Raw genomic sequence first — 11,352 nt, 5'->3', positions numbered from 1 at the left:
GACAGAGCTCTGTCCCATCGGCGTAGTTAATCCACCTCCCTGAGAGGCGGTAGCTATGGCAAGAGGAGAAGCTCTCCTGCCGACATAGCACTATCTACATGGGGACTTAGGTAGGTATCATAGGCACTGACTCTATGAGTGCTCCGGGGCTGGAGCACCCACGGAAAAAAATTGGTGGGTGCTCAGCACTCACCGGCAGCGCCCCATGACCGTGTCCTGCCCCCCTGCTCCAGCTCAGCTCCGCCTCCTCTGCAAGCGTGCTGCCACATCCTGCTTCTCCCCCCTCCCTCCCAGTGCTTGTGCTACAAAACAGCTGATTCATGGGGCAGGGAGGGAGGGGGGACGAGGGGGAACACGGCATGCTGGGGGAAGAGGCAGGGATTTGGGGCGGGAGCAGGGAGGGGGCGGAGTTAGGGTGGGGACTTTGGGGACGGGGTTGGAATGAGGGTGGGGCCAGGGGTGGGGATGGGGTGGAGTGAGGGCAGGGGGCACAGGCTCCCACTGGCACCGGAGAAAGTTGGCGTCTATGGTAGGTATAATTACGTCACTCAAGGGAATGGATTTTTCACACCCTGGAGTGACATAGTTATACTGGTATAGGTCTGTAGTGTAGACCTGGCCTCAAGGGAACTTTGATTTCGTTCCAAAGGATGCCAAGGCACTTTCCAAACTCGAGATACAGGAAGCATTACAACCATCACTGCCCTGCAGCCACCTCTGGGGTGGAACAGAGGCAGCTGGGTGAACAACAAGGCATAGAGAGCGAGGACAGGGAATGCTGGTTACTTAGGAAATGTAGAGCCAAGAGCAGACTGTTTGGGAGAATCACATGATTAATCAGTCTCTTGTTCTGCAATAGCTTGGATGAAGTTTGGCAAAACTCTTATTGACTCCACTAGGGCCAGGATTTCACCTTGGGCAGTTACCACGTTATGGTCCTTAGGCTGATGAGATGAGTTTCAGCCAAAGGGGTGTTTTATTAAACCCTTGAGACCCACGTCTCCTCCTCCATCAGTTTCTTATCTGTGTAACTCTGCTGCCATCATGGCGGTTTGTCCTGGTTTACACCAGAATCAGGAGCCGGATGAGGGGAAACTCCAAAATCTGACTCTAGAGCCTTATAGATTTAGAACCTCACAGATCCTTTATTTTTATTAAGGCCCATGTCTGTGAAACCCAGCTGGAATATAGCAGTCTCTGCTTAAATGGCTGTCTGGTGTGCACGTGTGTCTGGAGAGGGGATCTGTGTGCGTGCATGTATATGCATCATGTGTGAACATGTGGGGCTGGGGGTCAACATCACACGGACACGCAGACACAGCAAGAAAAGGATCATTACCCAGTGGATCCATAAAATGGGTCGCCGCCCACTCAAATTTGGAGCTCAGTGGTTTGAGCATTGGCCTGCTAAACCCAGGGTTGTGAGCCCAATCCTTGAGGAGGCCATATAGGGATCTGGGACAAACAGCTGGGGATTGGTCCTGCTTTGAGCAGGGGGTGGGACTAGATACCTCCTGAGGTCCCTTCCAACCCTGAGATTCTACGATGGAGTGGCACTGTGACCAGGCACACTCAGATTTGGCCCAGCACCAAAACCACAGTTGTGACAAACTGTAGCCACAACTTTTGAACCAAAAAAATCACAAACGGTCTTGCACGTGTTAGGGCTGGTCTAGGTTTCCTTGGTCCTGCCTCAGCACAGGGGCTGGACTTGATAACCTCTCCAGCTCCCTGCCAGCCTGACAGGTCAATGATTCTATAACCACTTTTCTCATTGTAAATACCTTACAGCTCATTAGCTGCATGCTTGTCAGACTGAAAAGTAGGTGACAAGAGCTACGCTGAAGCAATGGCAGCAGACAGAGCTTCTGTTTGAGAATCAGAACGATACTCGAGGAGCAAAATTTGCCAGACAAGTGTTTTGGCTAAATGCTTCCTTTGCACGGTTATGTCGTCTGCAGAGTTTCATGTCTGCAGGTTTCCAGCTGAGTGGGCTGGCTTTGAAGTACTGAATGGCATTGAAAACCCACCTTGATTCCAAACCACAGGTAGGAGAAACAACCTACTTTTATGTACTTAACATACTAAGCAAAGATCTGTTTGGAAAGCTGTATATTAGCATCCTAAAGATTAAACAATTTCAGTTGTGAATCCAGCTCCCTCAGCTTCCGTTGAGCATGCAACAGGAACACAACATCTCTGACCTGTGCAGTCCCAGCCTGCTTGTCTCCCCACCATCCAGCTGAATGTGGCTCGGAGATCTAACGCTCCCTCCCCTCTGCTTGCAGGAGATAAGTTCTGTGCTTGCTCAGCTAGTGCACATTTCTCTTGACCTGAGCCCCAAGCAAAGTTTGGTGGCACTTGAAAGCCCTGTGAAGAGCCTGTATTTTGAGGTTTCTTTTTGCAGGGCATGAATTTTGTTTGTGAGCTTAGAAGGCTGGGCACGTTACAGGTATGCACAGAGAGTGTGTGTATTAATGATGGATCCAATGCAAAACACTCCCAACTTTGAGAGAGTTTGATATCCGAACCCGGATCTGGGCCCTAATTCCAGAAATGACCCCCATTGTTCCAGAGGGCTGAATTAAAACCCTGGATCCAAACACCCTAACCAGTGAGGTGTTTGTAATCTGGACCCAAATTTTGTGAAATGCATGTCCACAGCTGACCATCCGACATGCACACACAGACACATGTCCTGCAGATGCTGACACCACAGCTAGCTGTACCATACCAATACGCCTGTACACAGCTAAGAAGGTAATAGCACTCATCACTGTAGATCACATACAGCATTGCCACCTCTTGCGATTTTATCACCAGCCTCAAATACATACAGTTTTCCTAAAGCCCCAGCTCCTGCAGCCCAGGATCTCAGTTTTCACTGTTTTAAAAAGAGTAAGTTGCTAGCCCTCCTGGCCGTGGAGAAAAGCCTGGAATCGTGACCTGAATCTGACATGAAGCTTATAAACCAAGAAATCAAATAGAAAGAATCCAAATTGTACTATTATTTTTTAAATCTAAAGATTTTTAAGCCAGTGTCATGACTTTTGGGGCCGGACTTAGGGACTTTGAATGCTAGGAGTTGGCAGTATTTCACATGACCCTGTGCCGACCAGTTGGCTTGTGCTTGGCAATCCAAGGAGGTATTTCACATCCATTTAGAACAGTGATTCTCCATTTTTTGTACTGGTGACCCCTTTCACACAGCACGCCTCTGAGTGCGACCCCCCCTTATACATTAAAAAAACCACGATTTTATATATTTAACACCATTATAAATGCTGGATGCAAAGCAGGGTTTGGGGTGGAAGCTGACAGCTCACGACCCCCCCTGTATGAACCTTGTGACTCCCTGAGGGGTCCCAACCCCCAGTTTGAGAACCCGATTTAGAAAGTAACACAAAATGATGCTGAACAGACTGGCCCTCTCCACCCACTCTCCAGTTGGCTGCCTCCCTTTTAGTAGTAGCCCTGTTTTAACACCTTTTGGCTACGTCTAAACTGCACACCTCTTGTGGTGGTGTCTCGGGTACGTGTAGTGACTCCCGTGAAAAGCAGGCTGCGTCCACACTGCGTGGTGTAGCTACATGCATCACTGAAAGGCTCTGGTAGGGGCAGGTAGTGGAGAAAGACTTTCTTTACTGCCTTCCCTCACCAGAGACTTACCATGTGCCGGAGCCTTTCCCTGCTGTAGCGGGGAAAGGTTCTGGCAGCTCCCTGAAGTGGGGAAAAGCTCCAGCTTTGGGGAGGCAGCAGGAAACGTCACTGCTAAAGATACTGTAGACAGGGGAGGCAATGCATGGTGAGCTAGGGGTCACCAAATGAGATTAATAGGCAGGAGGTTTAAAACAAATAAAAGGAAGTATTTCTTCACGCAGCGCACAGTCAACCTGTGGAACTCTTTGCCAGAGGATGTTGTGAAGGCCAAGATCATAACAGGGTTCAGAAAAGAACCAGAGAACTGGATAAGAGAGAACCAGATAAATTCATGGAGGTTAAGTCCATTAATGGCTATTAGCCAGGCTGGGTAAGGAATGGTGTCCCTAGCCTCTGTTCGTCAGAGGGTGGAGATGGATGGCAGGAGAGAGATCACTTGATCATTGCCTGTTAGGTTCACTCCCTCTGGGGCACCTGGCATTGGCCACTGTCGGTAGACAGGATACTGGGCTGGATGGACCTTTAACATAAGCACGGCTGTATTGGGTCAGAGCAGATAAGTTCATGGAGGGTAGGTCCATCAATGGCTATTAGCCAGGATGGGCAGGAAAGGTGTCCCTAGCCTCTGTTTGCCAGAAGCTGGGAATGGGAGATGGGATGGATCACTTGATGATTCCCTGGTCTGTTCATTCCCTCTGGGTCCCCTGGCACTGGCCACTGTCAGGAGACAGGATACTGGGCTAGATGGACCTTTGATCTGACCCAGTAGGGCCATTCCTATGTCATGTAGAGAGCTGTATAGGATACATACCCCCAGGGTTCAGGCGTGTCTCTACTCTCCTCACCTAAGCAGCGCCTCACCATCCACACTGCTGCAGGTAGTGTATGTACTCTACACACTGCCGAAAGGAGTGTGCAGTGTAGCCATACTTTTTAACTAACATGACTGTAAGTTCTAGTGTACTGTTGAGTAACAGAGTGCTGCAGCCTCAGGTGAAACACAACTAGGAGCAAATTTAAGGGTAGCGTCTACACTAGAACAATCGAGTTTCAAAACAGCTCAGTGCCAAATCTGGCCATAACTGTAACGACGAGAGCTGCCAGGTTCTGGGCCCTTTGGAAAATCTGCCCCTTAATTAGGTGCCTGAATGGGAGTGAGCTAGTATTGCAAACTCTTGTAATTTTATCACAATGTTTTGCCTAAAGCTGTAGCTCCTGGAGTCAGGTGATTACATCAGACTCCCAGCTTTCACTGAAATGAAATTTACATTTCTAGCCTTCCTGGTTGCAGAGAAAAGCTTGAAAACATGAACCCTAAAAGCTCAAAATTCAGAAAGCAAATAGAAAAAGAACTCCAAATATATTAGATGGCCATGATTTTTAGGCCAGTTTCATGATTACTGGGGGGGCTGACTAATAATTTTTGAATGCTTGGTGTTGGCAATATCACTGAGGTCTTTTGAAAATCTGCCCCTGATTGTGGGAGCTCAGGAATTGAAAATCTAGCCCGCACTAACTTGCCTACACCACAAAGAGTCAATTGGCAGTGCCAGAGATAGAACCATGGCGTCCTGACTCCCAGCCACATCCTTAAAGGGACATCTTCAAATAATTTTTGTCTAATTGACAAATATTTTAAACTCTCCGGATTCCTGAGCACCATTTAACAAACAGCAAAATATTTGGAATAAAAATGGGCTTTCGCTTATGTCTTTATGACACGTAAAGGCGGCCTTCCAGATGGCTTGCTGTGTGGAGGATTTCCCCTCCCTGATTATGCTGCTTATTTTTATATATGTTATAAATGGAATCTTCCAGGGAGCCAGGATATACATCATGACTGAAGAACGAGTAAAATTACATCAAAAAAGTTAAAGAGAATGAAAGTTGAACACTGGAGGGACAAAGGGAATTTTTAGCCAGGCTATTTCCAACTCTTAGTATAAACAAAGCCAAAAAACTAACTTCAACGACTAATTAACTTTGTGGAGAACAGAAGTCACTGCGAAAAATTCAAACATCTCCACCTCTTCAATATAGGTGAGCCAGCTAACAATACACATCCTAATAGATTCTCCATCAGATCTAGAGTCAACCTGGCTGATATTTCAATGATTTAAAAAAAAAATCTGAAAAATAATAAATCAACCATCTTGCAGACCTTCTTTGTGCACCATAAAGATTCAAACAGAGACACAAGCCCAGATTAAAAAAAAAAATTCTTTGCAGAGATGCTGATCAGGATTTTTCTGCTCCTCTGGTGATGTTTGAAGGAAGCAAGAGACTGATTCTAAAGGGGAAACAGAAAAATTGACTCTACATAAAGTGCTGTCAAAGTTGTAAGGTAAAAAACGGGGTAGGAAAGGGAACAAAAAAACCCCAAGTTTTCTCACTCACTCTTTTCAGTAACATAAAACATAGGTGTCCTTCGTAACACGAGGAGGTGTAAATAATTTTCGGACACAACTGCGATTTTCCAAGTTGAAGTTGTCCCTTTAAGTACCAGACCAACCTTGCAAAGTAAAAATGAATAACTAAATTATTTCTCCCACATCCCACTATCACGAGATGGGCAAGTATGTTTTGTGACGGGTCTAGTCAATTTTCCAGACATTGTGTAGGGCTGTGTGGTATTTTATAGTAATAACGATAACATCTCACCCCTTTCATCTGTAGATCTCCAAGTGCTTTACAAAGGAAATAAGCATAACTCTCCCCATTTTATAGATGGGAAAACAGAGGCACAGAGCTGGAAACAGAGCCAGGTCTCCTGAGCCCTAGGGCCGTCCCTAGCCATTTTGGTGCCCTATGCAGCCCCCCTGCAAGGGGGGGGGCTAGCCCCAGTCCTCCACGGGGTGGGGGGCAGCAGCAGGCTTAGGCAGCAGGGGGGAACTGACCCCCAGCACGAGCCAGCGGAGCAGGTTGGGGCCAGGTTGCTCCACTTCCTGACGCCCGGTGAGTCCAGGGTAGGCCCGACCCCGCACTCACAGGGCAGCTGGAAATGGAGTGATCTGGCCTCAGCCCTCTTCGCTCTGCTCCCCTGGCTTCCAGCCTTGGGAGGCCAGGTGAACTGCCCCCCCAGCACTCACCAGCAGCATGGCTTCAGTGGTCTGGGGCCAGGTTGCTCCATTTACCGCTGTCTGGTGAGTGCGGGGCAGGCCTGACCCCTGCTGCAGTCCTCAGGGGAAGGGGTGGAGTGGGGCAGGGCTGGGGCAGAGCAGGGGTGGGGGCCATGGGGACGAGCCGGAGCAGGGGCCGGAGCAGCACGCAGTTGCATACTTTGCGTACGGGTAAGGACGGCCCTGCCTTAGTCTACGACTCTGTCCCCTAGGCCACACTCTAGCCACATTAAAAACAAATCTCTGTATTTTTATGAGTAAAATAATACACATTTTTAGGGGCATATCGTAACTGGGGTTGCCAACCCTCCAGGATTGCCCGGGAGTCTCCAGGAATTAAAGATTAAGCTTTAATTCAAGATTGTGTCATGGGATTAGACCTCCAGGAATATGTCCAACCAAAATTGGCAACCCTAATCATAACACTTGAATTCTGCGATGTGGATAACTCTTGTCTGTCTCCCAGGGTGCTGTGGGACCTAAAGATTTTGTAAAGCATGTCAAGATGCTCTGATAACGAGTGCAGCATCGATGCAAAGGGCTAGAAAATGCTTGGGTTGAGAATTTTAAGCCCACCCATATGGGAATTCAGACCCATGCTCTGCAAAGGGGCTGGAGTCCTGTAGGAAAAAAATCACATTTCTATGCATATTTGCCCTCCTACACATGCCGGCTTGTAAAGAAGAAAAAAAATCAGCTTACAACGTGGGCTTTTTGTTTTGTTTCCGTGAATAGAGGTCTCTATAGGATCACAGGTAGAGAATCAAGTCCTTCCCCTTCCACTTCTAAATGTGGACGGAGGAGAGAGAGAGAGAGATGCTCAGAAAACTGTAAATGCTATTTATTAACCCTTGCATTACCAGGTGATTTTCAAGCTTTTTTCTAATAACCGTGTTCTTCTCCAGATGAGAAAAACAGTCCTCTTGTATCAGTGCTGTAGGGATGTTTTGTGAGTCAAGTTAGGAAATGCCAGAATTAGGGTTGCTACTGCAACCTCAGTTCTTCCCCTTGTGTCATGGTACCGCGATCGATTAGGTTAGTGCACAGGGGCTCCATTGTGCTACCCCTTTCTTCCGTGTTCTTTCCTCTTATTTCTGATTCCACCCGTCTTTCCTCTGACCTGCCCTTCCTGTCTCCCCCACCCACAGCCCCTCATCTCTGCCTCCTCCAACAGAGCCAGAGCCCACTCTGCCAGGCCTACTCCTGTAGCCGTTTGATTCTGACAAGGCTCTGAAATCTGAACTGCTGCTCTTTGGGGAGGGAGGGAGGGCGGGCTCGGCGCTTGGGCACTTTTAAGCTGCTTTGGAGATAGCGCTGGCTTCTCTTCTCCACTACACCAGACAGGAGTGTGCGGGCAGGTGATGGTTGCCCGTTCTACTGACACCTCCAGGAATTCTCTCATTGCCCCCAGAGGTACTGAAGCTGCTTTCTGAGTTCATCAATTTGGATGCTGTCGGGTGAACAATCCGGTGCCTGATAGTCTTGGGCCAGTGGGCAGCTCTATTGACGTTAATGGACTGCCACTGGAACAAAACTGGTGTAATGGGATGGAGAATTCACTTCTATTTCTGAACAAGTATCAGAGGGGTAGCCGTGTTAGTCTGGTTCTGTAGAAGCAGCAAAGAATCCTGTGGCACCTTATAGACTAACAGAAGTTTTGCAGCATGAGCTTTCGTGGGTGAATACCCACTTCTTCGGATGCAAGCACTTGCTTGCATCCGAAGAAGTGGGTATTCACCCACGAAAGCTCATGCTCATGCTGCAAAACTTCTGTTAGTCTATAAGGTGCCACAGGATTCTTTGCTATTTCTGAACAAGTTTCCTTGGCTGGGTTGCTATAACAGATTATGAAAAGCGGAACAATGGAGAAGGTCTGATTTACTTTTTGCCACTTAGCAGTTTGCTTTCGGACAATGAAAACAGTCGTTTTTAGTCACTTTCGGGGGGGGAGCACATGCCCTAGTACAAATGCTGCAATGTAAGGGAATGGTTGTGAAAAACATAATTCCTTTGAAATTTAAAATTATCCGCTAGTCTGAAGAGGAGGGAGAATGCCACAGATCCCCAGGAAGGCTCTGGGGCCGGGGACTAGTGCCCCGTGGGAAAGACTATTTGGAACATTCCAAACTAGCCTGGACTCATCTACGTATATGCCCACCCCATCACTATAGTATCTGAGCAGCTCCCATGTAGTAACGATCTGTTCTCACAACACCCCTGGGATGGAGAGTAGCGTTATCCCTGTTTTTCAGAAAGGGGGAAACTGAGGCACCAAGAGATGAAGTTACTTGCTCAAGGCCAGAAAGGAATCGAGGGTTGCCAACTTTCTGACCGAACACCCTTGCCCCACCCCTTCTCTGAGGCCCCGCCCTGCTCCCTCCCTCCATCCATCACTTGCTATCCCCCACCCTCATTTTCACTGGGCTGGGGAGGGCCCCTTTTCAACCGGGTGTTTGGTTGCAAACTGGACACCTGGCAACTCTATGGTGTGGCAGAGCCAGGAACTGACTCCTGGGTCCCAGCCCCATGCCTTAAAAGTGACTGTGGAGGAAAACTCAGGCTCCGTCTACACTTAAACCTCTACAGCAGTACAGCTACAGAACTGCGGCTGCTTCAGTGTAGACACTCACTCCAGGACGGGAGGGACTCTTCCCTCACCAAAGCTAATCCACCTCCCCAGGCAGCGGTAGCTAAGTGGACAGAAGAATTCTTCAGTCAACCTAGGGCTGTCTACACCAGGGGTTATGTTAGGTTGGTTTAACCGTGTTGCTCAGGGCTGAGGATTTTTCACACCCCTGAGCACTGTAGCTGGGTTAGTGCAGACCAGGCCTTAATCTAGTTCCCCAGTGAAATGAGCTATACTGACAAAAGGACTTTATTTGCCAGTGTAACTGCATCTGCACCGGGGCGTTTGCTGGCACAGCTATAGCATCAGAAACCCCCGCCCCCAACCAACATGGCTACGGCGGCAAAACTTATAAGTGCAGCCCAGCCCTTATTCCTATAGGGAATAGGAAGGTTTTCCAGCAGAGCTACACCGATAAATCTTTTACATATAGACACAACCTGAGCTATCCCAGTATAAACCCCTTTATACCTGTATAACTACCTCTATGCTGGCTGTGTGTAGGGGAGGGGGGGAAATTGTACCACTTTAACTATACCAAAACAATGAATGTTTTATAACTTCAGGGTGCAGACAAGACCTGGTAGTTTTAAAGTTAAAACAACAAAACAAGGACAGTGTAATAAATAAGACACTTCCAGGCCTCCTTTTCCCCCCATAAAGAAGCAAAATAGAGCTTAGGCCTAATTGCTTAAAAATCCTTTGTAACTCACCTGTAACCACCCGACCACACTTCTCCTCCAGAAAGATGTAGGCCTGCTGTATACACCTGACTTGTACCAGGTAAGTGCAGTTAAAGCAGATCCATCCCCATAGCAGGGAATATAGCTGCTTGATACAAATATCACTGTTCCTGTGTGGGAATGGGGCTCAGCTATACCCAGCATAAATACATTTATACCAGTATAACTGCATCCACACCAGGTGTTCCACCAATATGTCAGTAAAATCAGACCCCTAACTGCCTCCCTGGAGCCTTCCCCTAGCTTGAGACTACCCAGAAGCTGCTTTTCCTGTCTCCCGACTCCCAATCATTTCTGCCTCCGAGCTCAGTCCTTGTAAGGAAAACCTGACTGTTTCCCAGGTGCACCTGCTAATTGACCCTCTTACCACCTCTGCAGGTGCCAGCAGGGGGATAATTTAGTTCTCAGCCAGGCTCCTATTAACCCTCTCTGGGTAGGTCTGCAGTGCTGTAGCTATGGCACGACTACATTGCTCAGGGTTGTGAAAAAAATTCATGCTGTGTGCAGTAGTTAGGTTGACCTAATGCCAATTGTAGATGCAGCTAGTTTGCTGGAAGAATTCATCTGTCAGCCTAGCAACTGCCTCTCAAGGGTGTGAATTTACTACATTGATGGAAAACCCCCTTCCATCTAAGCAAGAAGTATCAACGCTACAGCTTTGGGGCAGGGGGTTTCAAGCTAAGGGAAAGCTCCCGTGGGGCAGCTGTGGCGTCAACGTTTGGCTCTGCAGCAGAGCAGTGGGAAGACCTCAGAAGGACGAAGGCTCCAGTCTGGACTGGTGGACGTGGTCTTAGTTGTGCTTTTTCTTTGGGAATTGCTGGAGAACTCCCAGGGGGATCCTGTGAGCCATGGCCCTGAAGCAAGGGGGGAACCAGAGAGGAAGACAGGAGTGCGAAGGGGCTGGGGGTGGGGGGAAAGGCCTCCAGGCATGAGGTAGGAGGACGTGTGGGGAGGTGGGAACAGGAACCCTGATTAGAAAGACCTTGGCTGCTTATCAGTGGAACCAAGAGAAGCAGGACCTGGGTTCACCCAAGGGCTACCAGACAAAGTAGCGCAAAGACCCAGGAGAATGGAGTGTGTGGGGGGGGAACTAGTGAGTTGGGACCTGGGCTGAAGACTTGGCCCAGCTGGTTATTGGGCTCCTCGGTACCTACAGGAAGTGGGACTACAAGAGGCTTGGCTGGAGGGCCGAGTGGTGAGGAGA

The 11,352-nt window shown here is 48.5% G+C and overlaps 1 long non-coding RNA gene across 3 annotated transcripts; it reads right to left on the bottom strand.

Annotated features, from left to right (window-relative positions):
• Positions 1-5,524: 5,524 nt before the first annotated feature.
• LOC123355467 lies at positions 5,525-10,421 on the bottom strand. 3 transcript variants are annotated; one of them, XR_006575107.1, is made up of 4 exons: positions 10,119-10,421; positions 7,482-7,564; positions 6,058-6,172; positions 5,525-5,988 (listed from the first exon to the last, which is right to left on the bottom strand). It is a non-coding gene; the product is annotated as an uncharacterized LOC123355467 (long non-coding RNA). The 3 variants fall into 3 exon arrangements; XR_006575106.1 differs by having other exon boundaries at positions 5,526-5,976; XR_006575105.1 differs by having other exon boundaries at positions 5,527-5,950.
• Between the last annotated feature and the right edge of the window lie 931 nt (positions 10,422-11,352).

The sequence above is a fragment of the Mauremys mutica genome, chromosome 23, assembly GCF_020497125.1.
Source record: "Mauremys mutica isolate MM-2020 ecotype Southern chromosome 23, ASM2049712v1, whole genome shotgun sequence".
In the NCBI taxonomy this organism is placed as follows: Eukaryota; Metazoa; Chordata; order Testudines; family Geoemydidae; genus Mauremys; species Mauremys mutica.
Note: the sequence above shows the minus strand (reverse complement) of the source record. Positions and strands in the feature narration are given on the sequence as shown.